This window comes from Nelumbo lutea, chromosome 1 (assembly GCF_056320005.1).
Source record: "Nelumbo lutea isolate HS-2025 chromosome 1, American lotus-T2T, whole genome shotgun sequence".
Classification (NCBI taxonomy): domain Eukaryota; kingdom Viridiplantae; phylum Streptophyta; class Magnoliopsida; order Proteales; family Nelumbonaceae; genus Nelumbo; species Nelumbo lutea.
The window spans coordinates 166,543,443-166,554,836 of record NC_142684.1 but is presented as its reverse complement, the minus strand read 5'-3'; the positions used below and the strand labels follow the sequence as shown (position 1 = coordinate 166,554,836).

At 36.7% G+C, this 11,394-nt stretch overlaps 1 long non-coding RNA gene across 3 annotated transcripts; it reads right to left on the bottom strand.

Moving 5' to 3' along the window:
- Nucleotides 1–2,204: 2,204 nt before the first annotated feature.
- LOC148878974 (uncharacterized) lies at nt 2,205–6,479 on the bottom strand. Of its 3 annotated transcripts, none has more exons than XR_016104067.1 (3): nt 6,222–6,416; nt 5,932–6,052; nt 2,205–2,708 (listed from the first exon to the last, which is right to left on the bottom strand). It is a non-coding gene; the product is annotated as an uncharacterized LOC148878974 (long non-coding RNA). The 3 variants fall into 3 exon arrangements; XR_016104066.1 differs by lacking the exon at nt 2,205–2,708 and adding an exon at nt 4,718–4,942; XR_016104065.1 differs by lacking the exon at nt 2,205–2,708 and having other exon boundaries at nt 5,809–6,052; nt 6,222–6,479.
- Nucleotides 6,480–11,394: the final 4,915 nt, after the last annotated feature.

The window sequence follows — 11,394 nt, the reverse complement described above, 5'->3', positions numbered from 1 at the left end:
TGGTGGTTCATGCACAAGACCAACAACCTCTTATCTGAATGAATTTATTTGGGTTTTTCTATTTTTAAGGGATGACTACTAAAATCATTGATGCTCTTTCAATCTTTTCTAACTAGGCCAAACAACTACTTAGGACACGGTCTACTTACATCTACTCCCATGGCAGTAGACAGATATACGAGTATATATATACACACTTGATGGATGGCTTAAACACCACCCAAAACAGTCATCAAGTGTAGCGTTGATCTGTCTTATGCCTACCATATCAGCAGCGGTAGCAAAATTAAAACTAACTGTATAAATATCAAACTGGTTATTATATGATGTTGTACTATTAATTCATAGAAAAATAACAGCCCTTGTGGGGGATTTTTTTTTTTTTCTGTATTTAACACAATACACTTCCCACTTTTCAACGTTGGTGGTAATAGCAGGACTCAAATCCATGTTTCCACTGAGACTAACCAGTTAAAATACCAACTGAGTCACCATTCATTTGGCCCAATGGGGGGATTCAGGCTTTGATTAATACCAAAAGAAAAAAAAATATTATCCAAGTGGTCGGGGCTTGACAGCCCTAAAACCTCAGCTTCTTTAGCAATACTGGATGCTGGAGTCGGGAGCTCTAGCTGCAAAACAAAATCCACTGGTTCATTATGAGAAGAGTTGTATTTGTTTAGGCTGCATTTGGATGCGATCGATGTAAATTAAGAACTGATGTAAATTTTATATTGGTTCGGTTTTGCATATGTTTGGAAAGAGGGTGTAATTATTATCGGTTTTACATCAGTTCGGTTCAGTTTCATGTACGTTTGGATGGAGTTTAGTTTTACGTCGATAATCAATGTAAAACCTCATCAACTGTAAAGTTTTACATCGATCATCGCTATTTTCAAAAAAGTAACAGTCACTTTTTGGTTTAGTGATTCCAAACACAGCTTTAAGTGCAATACTTCCTATATCATGTTTCTAGATCTGAGCCATTTAGGACAAAAGGATACAGCACCAAGTAGCTAGCTACCAACAAAAAACCCCCTTTGCAGATAATAATGATAGTGATGGGGTGCTGGTGATGATGATATTAATAGTTGAATGCCAAAAGCGTTTTGTTTTTACAAGTGGAGAGATGAATATATAGAGTGGGGAGGGAATAAAATTAAATGGAACAAGATTTCAGGATTGTCATCTTAACATGAGGCCAAGACAAGTATCCTCCTCGTATAGTAAATATAATCTTCTTCATCATCTTATGATGCTCATATTTGTCTTGATCTCATGCCAAGATGACTATCCCAAAATATGATGATGATAATGATGATGATAATGATGATAATGATGATGATGATATAATTACTAGTTGAGTGTTACATGCATTTGCATGAGAAAGAGAGAGAACTGGAAGTTTTTTGGGATGGTCATCTTGACATGAGGCCAAGGCAATATAAACATTGTATGATTAAGATGACGATGATGATAATCTCACCTCTCTTTTGTGTATAAACATGCTTAGAGGCAACTGTACATGTAAAGGCTTTTGAATTTGATCCTGACATTATTTTTAATCTACTTTTCAAACTCAACAGAATATCTTGCTGTATGTACAAAAGTAGCTGATTCAGCTAAGAAAAGAGAAGAAGGTAAAGAAAAAAGAAATTGGAAGGATTTTCAGCAACAAATTAAATCCCCAAACAGGGGTGAAGTCGTACAAAGATGTTATTCAATCTCCAAGAAGATTTTGGAGCTAAAACCCTGAAACAAATCTAGGGTTTTGAAAATCTTACTAAAGTAACAAACACATTTGCCTGCTTAATTAGAAAGTGAAGTGAGAATCAAGATCCTTGATGAAGCAAAAGTAGTAATATTTTTTGTTAGAGGAGCCCACAAGTATGCATGCATTAGAAGTGATCTCCTTTTTTATATCTAGTATGGGAAAGCAGCATTTCCACTACTTTAGTTGGAAACAAGAGATGCTGGAGAGAGGACTTTTTTAAAAGAAAAGTTGTAGGAATGGGTCTCTCTCTCTCTCTTGTGTGTAAATCAAATGGAGATCATGAGAACTTTCAACTCTGATCAAGATTAGGTGGTATGAAAATAGACCACATGAATGCTATATAGTCAAAAGTGATGGGCTGCAGAGATCCAAACAATGGATATTGAATAGGCCCAAACTTCCATACGGATTTGTAGACCATAAGAATGGTATACAACAGGGGTAATAATTGTATAAAATTATTTGAAACCCTACCAATAAAATTTCTTCATGGGACCAACCTTTACAGGGCCCCACTTGGAGATCCACCAGAAACCAATCTTAATTTGGTTGGGCCCATCCACACTGGTTAATTATTGTTAGGCCATTCTTATGGCCCACCATTGGGTACAGTATGCTTCCCCATCATTAAAACTCAACATCAACTGTAAAAAACAAGGAAACCCTTCACCCTTGGCAAGACTGGTCCATTCTTATCTGATCCATTCAAAATTTTGCTACTGCAACCACTACTACTGTCGGGTGGGTTAGACTCAGACCAGACCAGTCATGTAGTAAAAAGACATGGCAACCCAGAAACCTTACAGAGAGCAGCCTATCTAGGCGGTGGTTCAATCAGGTCTTGACGTATTTACTGCATGTCTGAATCATCCTAGCTTCAGCGCTGGAGCCGCTTCAGATGACAAAAAGAAGTAGTCTTCTGGCATCTGGCCATCTGGGTTTGGGCCGGAATGAGAGATGAATCAAATACAAAACAGGGTACTTAAAAGAGAAGTTAACACGTGGTTAGTCTAGAACATTGAACATCTAATAATTGGTTTGGATTAGCTTTTCCTTCCTCCCAAGTAGTGCAGAAAAAGAAAAAAAAAAGGATAAATAGTTGAGCCGTCCAGAGGACCTTTCCACTACAATAATAATAAATCTCAAACCAGATCATTGATTAGTGAGTGATGAAGGGTACATGATAAATTAAAGGGGTTTATTAGATTATTGGAGAAAAAGATTAATTTGAATTAGAATCAGAGTTTGACGAGTGATCAATCGTGGTGGACTAATGTGTTGTGATTGTCCTGTCTATTAAACAAATCAAAGAAGAACTTGGGTGCTTTAGGTGAAGCCACTTTATACTTGAAATGGGCATGAGTGTTGTGATTGTGATGCCCAACAAAATCCTGTCTTTTGAATGGAATTCTGCGTTCCCTATGGAATGATTATTAGTATCTTCAATGGGTAAGTCAAAAAGTAAGAAAAATGTTTTTGGGGGGTAATCCATTTTATTATTTTGAGTAGGAATTTCAGGTGTCTTTATTTAATTCACCTCACTTTGAGAAGTGCTTTTTGTCATATATACTCAAGCGTTTTCTTTTTTATTTTTTCCTTTGCCCGCTTTTGACTGCTCTAAAGACTATAGGCAAGCAGTATAGTAGAACACCTGTATCAGGTTGAGGACCAGTATGTGTGTGCGTGTGTGATTGTGTCCATGAAAGAGACCTTTATGTCATGAGAGAAGAAGCCATTCTACCTAATTAACTTTGTGGTACACTTTGTCAAAGACTCAAGGGTTACCCATCACATCCTACAGCCTTTTAGACGGTCGGAAAATTTTATATATATATATATATAAGAAATCGTATGGTTTCATTCAAGCTGGGCTGATTTTGATATAGAAATTTTCTTGGTAACACCCTGAGAAATCATATACTAAAGTACCTAGCGCCTTATATATGTACCCACTTGTACAACACAATAAGGAGAGAGAACACTTTCTTCTCTTCCTGGATGGACAAAACCATCTCCCTCTCTAAAGTTAACCAATTACTTACCTCACTATGATATTATAATAATGAACTGACTGATCAGAGAGAGAGAAAGAGAGAGAGAGAGGCCAAAGTATAATATTTGGCTAATCAACATAAATAATAGGATTATAAGCTGATTAGTTTAATACAATACACTATGAACCAAAAAATATTTCTGGACACCCTTAGGGCCTTTTGGTAACGGCTGAAATGGTTGAACATTGCTTTGTCTTTTAGTGTATAAAAATAATTAGATGATAACATGTTGGAAGGTATGGTAATCAACTCAACTTTCAACTTTAGTTTCAGCCATTAAAGAGTTTGTGGTCTTCTGAATAACTTACTCACTAAGGCTGTATTTGGTTGCAGTGCAATTTTATTTGCACTAGTACAAATGTATAAGAATGCAAATGAAAAAAAAAATGTAAATTTTCATTTATTTATTTTTTTTTTGAGTTAATACTTTATTCTACTTCATGTCTTAATTTATTTCATTTGTACTACAATCAAATAAGATAAGCTAAAATTTAAAACAAAAATATGTCAAAATTTACACTCAGATAATTTGCACTTATAGTTTTGTATCAGTACAAATTTATTTGCATTGCGATCAAATACAGTCAGAGGTTCAGTTTGGAAAAAATACAAATGCAAATATGCATACTGAAAATACACACAAAATATAAGATCTTGAACTGTACATATTTGCATTTGTACTCCTTCCAAACTGAGCCTAAAAGACAACAATAAGCATCATTAGGTTCAACCACTTCAGCTGTTATCAAAGGGCTCGGTCCTTAATTATTAGTGTAAATATGTATAAACATGAGTGTGATAAAAGTGAAACAAGGTATATCAGATAGAGCTGATTAGGGAGAAAAAAAAAATCTCTCTCCACATAAAAGAGAGAGAGAGAGATGAGAACTAGACAGTGGGAATGTGAGAAGAAGGATGAATAAAATGTGATCAAAATTCTTACATTCTTGACAAATCTAACTTCTTAGGAGGTTTGGTAACCCTACATTTCAGCAGGGAAAAGCTATTACAACATATGAGTAACACGTAAGGAGAGAAGCTCTTATTAGGTGGCCCTTTTCTTTTGTTTTTTTCTCCTTCTTGTTCTTAATTTTATTCTCAACCTGTCCAAATCCTATCAAATCCAACGAGTACATTTCAATCCAATCTTTTCAACCCAACTTTCAAAAATTAGATATTCACAGTTTGCAGAGCATATTTCCAAGAATAATAGAATACACATATAAATCACCGAAATGAATCTTATCTCAATTATTTCATGTAATGTCACACTGTAATGATGCATCTGTATAATGTAAATTCTGTGCAGATGGAGACTTGGGGTCATGTTCAAAACTAAAATGATATGTAATTTGATGCATCTGTATAATGAGATAGTTGATAAAACCATTTTAATTTTATTAAATAGAATATGGTCTCATTTGTTTGGTCAAGATAGAATTATAAAGAATAAGAATGAGAATTGTAACCAATCAGATACAAGAAGTCATTCTTCAGAAAAAAAAAAAAAAAATCATTCTCATTAATTAGTGCCATGAAAAGAAGTCACTCTTCAGCGAAAGAAAAACTTCTGTTCGTCCATGGCAAACTTCGCTCATTCTTGAATTTTGATCCAAGGGTAAGAATGGTGAAGAATGAGCACTAAAGCTAACCAAACATAGTCTTAGTATCTGACTCAAATTGCAGTGTAAGTTTCCTCTTGTAGATCTAACCCACATGGGTATTGGGTAGTATCACATCGATCCACATTAAAAGTTTGGTATGGACTAAGGAGAGATGCTATTATTGCAGTCTTATGGGGGAAACTGGGAAAGGGAGGCTAAATTCAAAGCTCACCTTTAATGGGGTCTCTCTCTCTCTCTCTCTCTCTCTCTCTCTCTCTCTCTCTCATATGTAACGATAAAGTGAAAGGTCCTACTTATTCCTTCTCACTCTCTGCAAGCAAAGGCTATCTGTTAAAATCACCTAAAATTCCCAAAATAAACAAACCAGAAAAGACCAACCTTTGATTATAGTCATGTGTTCACACCAGACTATCTATTTTTGTCAACTCATTAGGTAAGTATAAGGTTACCGTAGAATAAGCCATTATTGTTTTCATACCCTTCTGGCAGCTTTGCAGCAACACAAACTCGAATCTTCCTCCGGCAGACTTACGCCTCATCACTTGCCTTTGAGTTCCATGCGTGTCTTAATTAACCATCGTCTGTGTATTTCTGTTAGCCTGGAAGAAATAAGAAAGAACTCACCGTCATCTCCGCATGAGAAAACAGAAAAAGTTCTACAATTACTTGTTGAAACAAATGAACACAGTGGTAATTGATGCAGGTATAGCTAGTAGGAAATAGGGCATTGATCAGTGAGTCAGTGAAGAAAATACACCAAATAACAACCAGAGGTCATCGGATGATCATGGCAGCACGAAATTCTTCCGAGTTGGGGGGAATGAAGCCTGGTCCGAAATCACCAAGCTGATGCTGATTTTATCTTCTTTCACATGAATGGTCTCGAACCAGACAACATTCCCCTCAACCCTCAGCTCGTTTTAATGAGAGAGAGAGAGAGAGAACTTTGAGATTGATTTGGCCATGCATTATCTTTCATGGGTCCTTATATACGTGAGGATGGGGAGAGATTCTTTCTTGGGTCAGATGACATGGAGTCCACTTATTACACCATCCTCAGCATTCTTTTCACACCAGTGATGAAGTTAATATAGGATACGTTTTTTAAGAAAGTGAGCAATGAAATTAGGGTAAATTATGCCTAAAAGCAAATATAATTAGAAATTGTTTGATTGAGAAGTTAAGGACTTTTTGTCACAGATTAGATAATAAATGGGATTTAAATAAGAGAATGGGCTACCTTATTCTATTTTGAGGTCAACTCCTGAATTGCTTTAACCGCTAAACATACCACAAATGCTGCTTCAACCTTCGCAATTTCTCTTATTAATCCATGTATAAGACACTATTAAACAAACCCTTGGGTCCACTGTTTTCAACCCGTCGTGGATAGATCTGGCTGGTTGGACCGGTGATTCAATCACAATCCCGGTTTTGATCAACCTCTAACCCACAATTAGCCAAAAAAAAGAAAAAAAAAAGAAAAGAAAAACATTGATTTGGTCGATGACCCATCAACTCGGATGGTTAAACTGTAAATCCATCTAACCCATTAAATGGGTTCCGGTTTTTCATCCTTTGTTTTTTGAATTTTTTTTTATAATAATGATATCATGGTTTAACCCATTCAACATCGATTTGGTCAATGACCGATCAACTCGGGTGGTTAAACCGTAAATCCATCTAACCCATCAAATGGGCTCCGGTTTTTTATCCTTTGTTTTTTGAATTTTTTTATAATAATTAATGACATTATCATGGTTTGGCCCACTGAACCGGACCGGGATTTAAACAATGATTGGGTCTTGGCTCCATTCTCTGAAATAAGTGCCATAGAGAATTTACTACTTAAGGAATTATGCAAATGATACATCATTGATATAGGATTTTAATTGAATAAATTACTGCATGAAGCTTATTAAACAGTCCTAGAGGATCTTACTTATTTGAGTATCTTGACATTTGAGTTTATTCTCAAGTAAAGGACACCTCTTTTTCTTTTCCACTGGGGAAAAAAAGAAGATGGGAGGTGGAGAACCTTCATCATGGGAGAATACGCAACTAGCTAGATAGTGTGATTCCAAGCTTAAATGTCAAGGCAAACTGGGTTGGTCTGTTAAAAGCTTTTTGGAGGACTAATGCAGCTAAAGAGAAGTAGACACTGGAAAAGTAGAAAATTTTGGAGGACTAATGCACAGGAAGCTTACTGATGAATTTATTCAGTTAGTTACCTAAGCCCTTTGGTTTTGAAATTGACCTCTTTCTATCTAAAAAGATAAAAAGGAAGAAAGAAAGAAAGAAATTGAACCCATGTGTGTCATTTAAGATTTTTTATTACATGCATGGTGTGATTAATCTTGTTCATCATACATAAATACATACATACATGCATACATACATATATACATACATACATACATATATATTTTGTAAGTCATTTTTTGCATGGTTTTCGAAACTGGACCAGACTGGACGATCGGACCAGAAAAAATGGGAACTGGTCAGGTAATCGGTTCTGTTTTCCCCAAAACCGAATTTCCCCCCAAAACCGTCGATTTTGGTCAGCAAACCACTGAACCGGGTGGTTAACCGTTTGAACGGTTTTGACCATTTTTTATTTATTTTTATTTTTTTATTTTTTTATCAGAATAGGTCGAGCGTTCAGGCCAAACAGTCAGACCGTCCAACCCGGTAACTGAACCCCTGACCGGTTCAGTTTTAAAAACCATGATTTTTTATAATGTTTTCAAGTAAACAAATAAATAAATAAAATGGAAAAAAATTATGTAAGTCTAATTTCACAAGCTCAACTTTCCATGAATACTTTTAAGCTCATCAAGCCCCTTTTTATAAAGTGAAAGATGGGTAACTCCTAATCCAATAATGTAACCCACAATCTGTCAATAAAGTAATATCTTGGAGCTAATTCACCAAAGTACTACCTTATCATTGAATGCATAGATCGACTGGTGCAACTTCGCCAAAGCAGGAGATCATGATGTCTAGATTTGGTTTACTAAGGAATTCTAGATTGACCAAAGTTCAACTACTTGATCCTGCCTACAGAGAAGAAAGGTGAATAATTTCCAATAAAACTGTGGTTCAGTATTATCAGCTATATTACAGGCTTAGATTAGAGAACCCCAAATGCTAAAGGAGAAGAAAAAGGGCAGTTTGTAAAATTTCTTAATTTATAATCACAAAGACCTGTTTGGACAGTATCAATCTATCAAACCATCATAAAGTGTGAGAAAATGCATTTGTAGTGCATCTAGATTATGAAACCAGTGTGCTCCAGTAATTAGATCTAATGCTGGTCTGAAAGGAATCCGATTGAGTTATCATAACCCATTTCTGAAAGGTGCTTTTGTCTTGACGATATTCTCATCTTTAGTTCCCTAAAAGTTTCAAATTGAACCAGCACATCAGATTGGAAATCTTTCAATTACTTGGAAAATATAGAACCACCTTCCAAACTGTAGATTGAACCAACTCTATCATAAACCTGGTTTCGTCGATGGTGATTGGCAAATCAAAAGTATGATTGCACTTCATAATATGCTTAACTGTTGATCAGATAAACCAGATAATGTGAAAGGCTGGAAGGAGAAAAATTCAAAGTAGCTAGACATATTTATCCAGTGTAAGGCATAGAAATGAAAAAAGGGATGATGATTATGCTCTTCCACCACAACCAGAGGAATATATTCCTGTTGCATGCTTTTTGCTAGTTATGCTGAAAAGCCTATAGCCACTGATATTGTCTCAAAATTTTGAGTTTCAAATCCAAAAGAAAAAAACTGAGCACATTCTAGGAATAGTTTGAAAACATTGGACCCTGCTGGTAGGCAGGCAATCTGGCTTAAAGTTTAGAGGTTGGATTGATTAGGTGCCTGTTTGGGAGGGCTTTCACGCAACAGCGGCTTCTGGCTTTGCAAGTTAGGTGCTACTTAGAAAGCCATGATGCTATGTTTGGTGAAAAACCCAAAAGCAAAAGAAAAAAAAAACACTTACATGAGAGAAGCTATTTTTGGTAACTTCTCCAAATTGGCTCAGTCAATGCATTTTAATCAACACTGACGCCCTCCCAAACGAGTGCATTGGCTTCTGGGCTATCCACACATGTAACATGTTGCCCACACGGACAGGTTATGAGCTATGTTTGGTGAGAGCCAAATCGGCTGTTAATGAGTCAGTCCAAGGTTTGTCCACTTCAGCCTCTTTTGAATAGCTTACTGGGAGTGTTCAAGGTTTTTAAAACCAAATCAGACAATAAACCGGTCAGGGGTCCAGTTCCTGTGTTGAATAGTCCAACCATTCAAACCAAACAAACAGTCCATTCTGACAAAAAAATTAAAAAAAATTAAAAACGACCAAAATCATTGGACAGTTTGAACGGTTCGACCGCTCAGCTCAGCGGTTTGCTGACCAAACCAACGGTTTTGGGAAAAATAACGGTTCTGGGGTAAAACAGAACCGGTCTCCTGACCGATTCCCGGTTTTCCAGTCCGGTTTTGAAAACCATGCAATTATTCTTAGGCAGTTAAGCCAGTTGTCAACAAACATATGTCTATCTAGCTGAACCAAGTGTATGTTTGGGAGGACTTTCACGCAGCAGCTTCTGGCATTGCAAGATAGGCCTCACACATGGAAAGCAAGTTTTTAAAACCAAATCTGACAACAAACCGGTCAGGGGTCCAGTTCCCGGGTCAAATGGTCCAACCGTTTGAACTGAACGAATGGCCTGTTCTGACAAAAAATAAAAAAAAAAATTAATAAGAAACAGCCAAAACCATTGAATGGTTCGAATGGTTGGACCACCCATGTCAGCGGTTTGCTGACCAAATCAACGGTTTTTGACGAAATAATGGTTTTGGGGTAAAACAGAACCGATCACCTGACCAGTTCCCAGTTTTTCCAGTCAGACCACCTGGTCCAGTCCAGTTTTGAAAACCATGATGGAAAGCCATGAAGTCATGTTTGCTGAAAATCCTAAAAATCCAGAAATAGGCTTACATGAACTGCAAAATCAACTTTCTGATGAAGCATTTTTGGTAGCTTCTCGGAAACAGATCAGTCAGCATAGCTCAATCAATGAAGCCCTCCCAAATGGGCTCCAAGGCATCTTCTTCAAAGCAGCTGACCCAAAGCTTTTATTTAGCTCATCCCTCCCAAACGAGCCCTAGGTTAACCTTCAATTTCTTAAAACGTGGTCATACATTACAGGCCCAACCAGACATGGGTTGGACTGCATGAGGATTCAAGCCCATCCTCCACTTGCTTGCCTGTTTTGATACATAGAAAACTACCAACTATCGAGGTCAAGTTATCTCTCAAGAGAACCCATTTTGGCTGGTCCATATAGGTCCATTTGGTCTACTACATCATTTTATGTGGCAAGTTTCTATTCATGGGCGGTACACCAGAGAGCAAAAAGACCCCTTTTTTTGTTATATTTTGATTATTTTAAAATGTGAAGTGTATTTAGGCAAAAAGGGTTCACAGTGAGATAAAGGGATAGAATATTATCCACATAGGTCATTCAAACTTCAATGGTTCCTTCATCAGATGGATCATGGATGAGTTTAGTTTACCACATCAGCGGCCATATGTGGCGGAAACTGGAAAGTCATTTTCCTGCGCCTCTAGAAAGAGAACAAGATTATTCTTGGCTAACTTCATGCATAATAATAATATATCTATTATTTTTTTATCTACGTATAGCGTGTAATCGTGCAGGAATAAACGCTATAGAGGTCGTCTAGGGGAAGTACCTAGGAATCTTTCACGTTGATTTGGCATTCCTTAAACAAACTCCCAGAACTCAACAATGGTTTATGAGTATATAGGCCGTTGATGGGTTCCTGTACCTTTAAACAAACTCCCACAACTCAACAATGTCGTACCCCATGCAGATCCAGTGACAAGATCAAACATCATG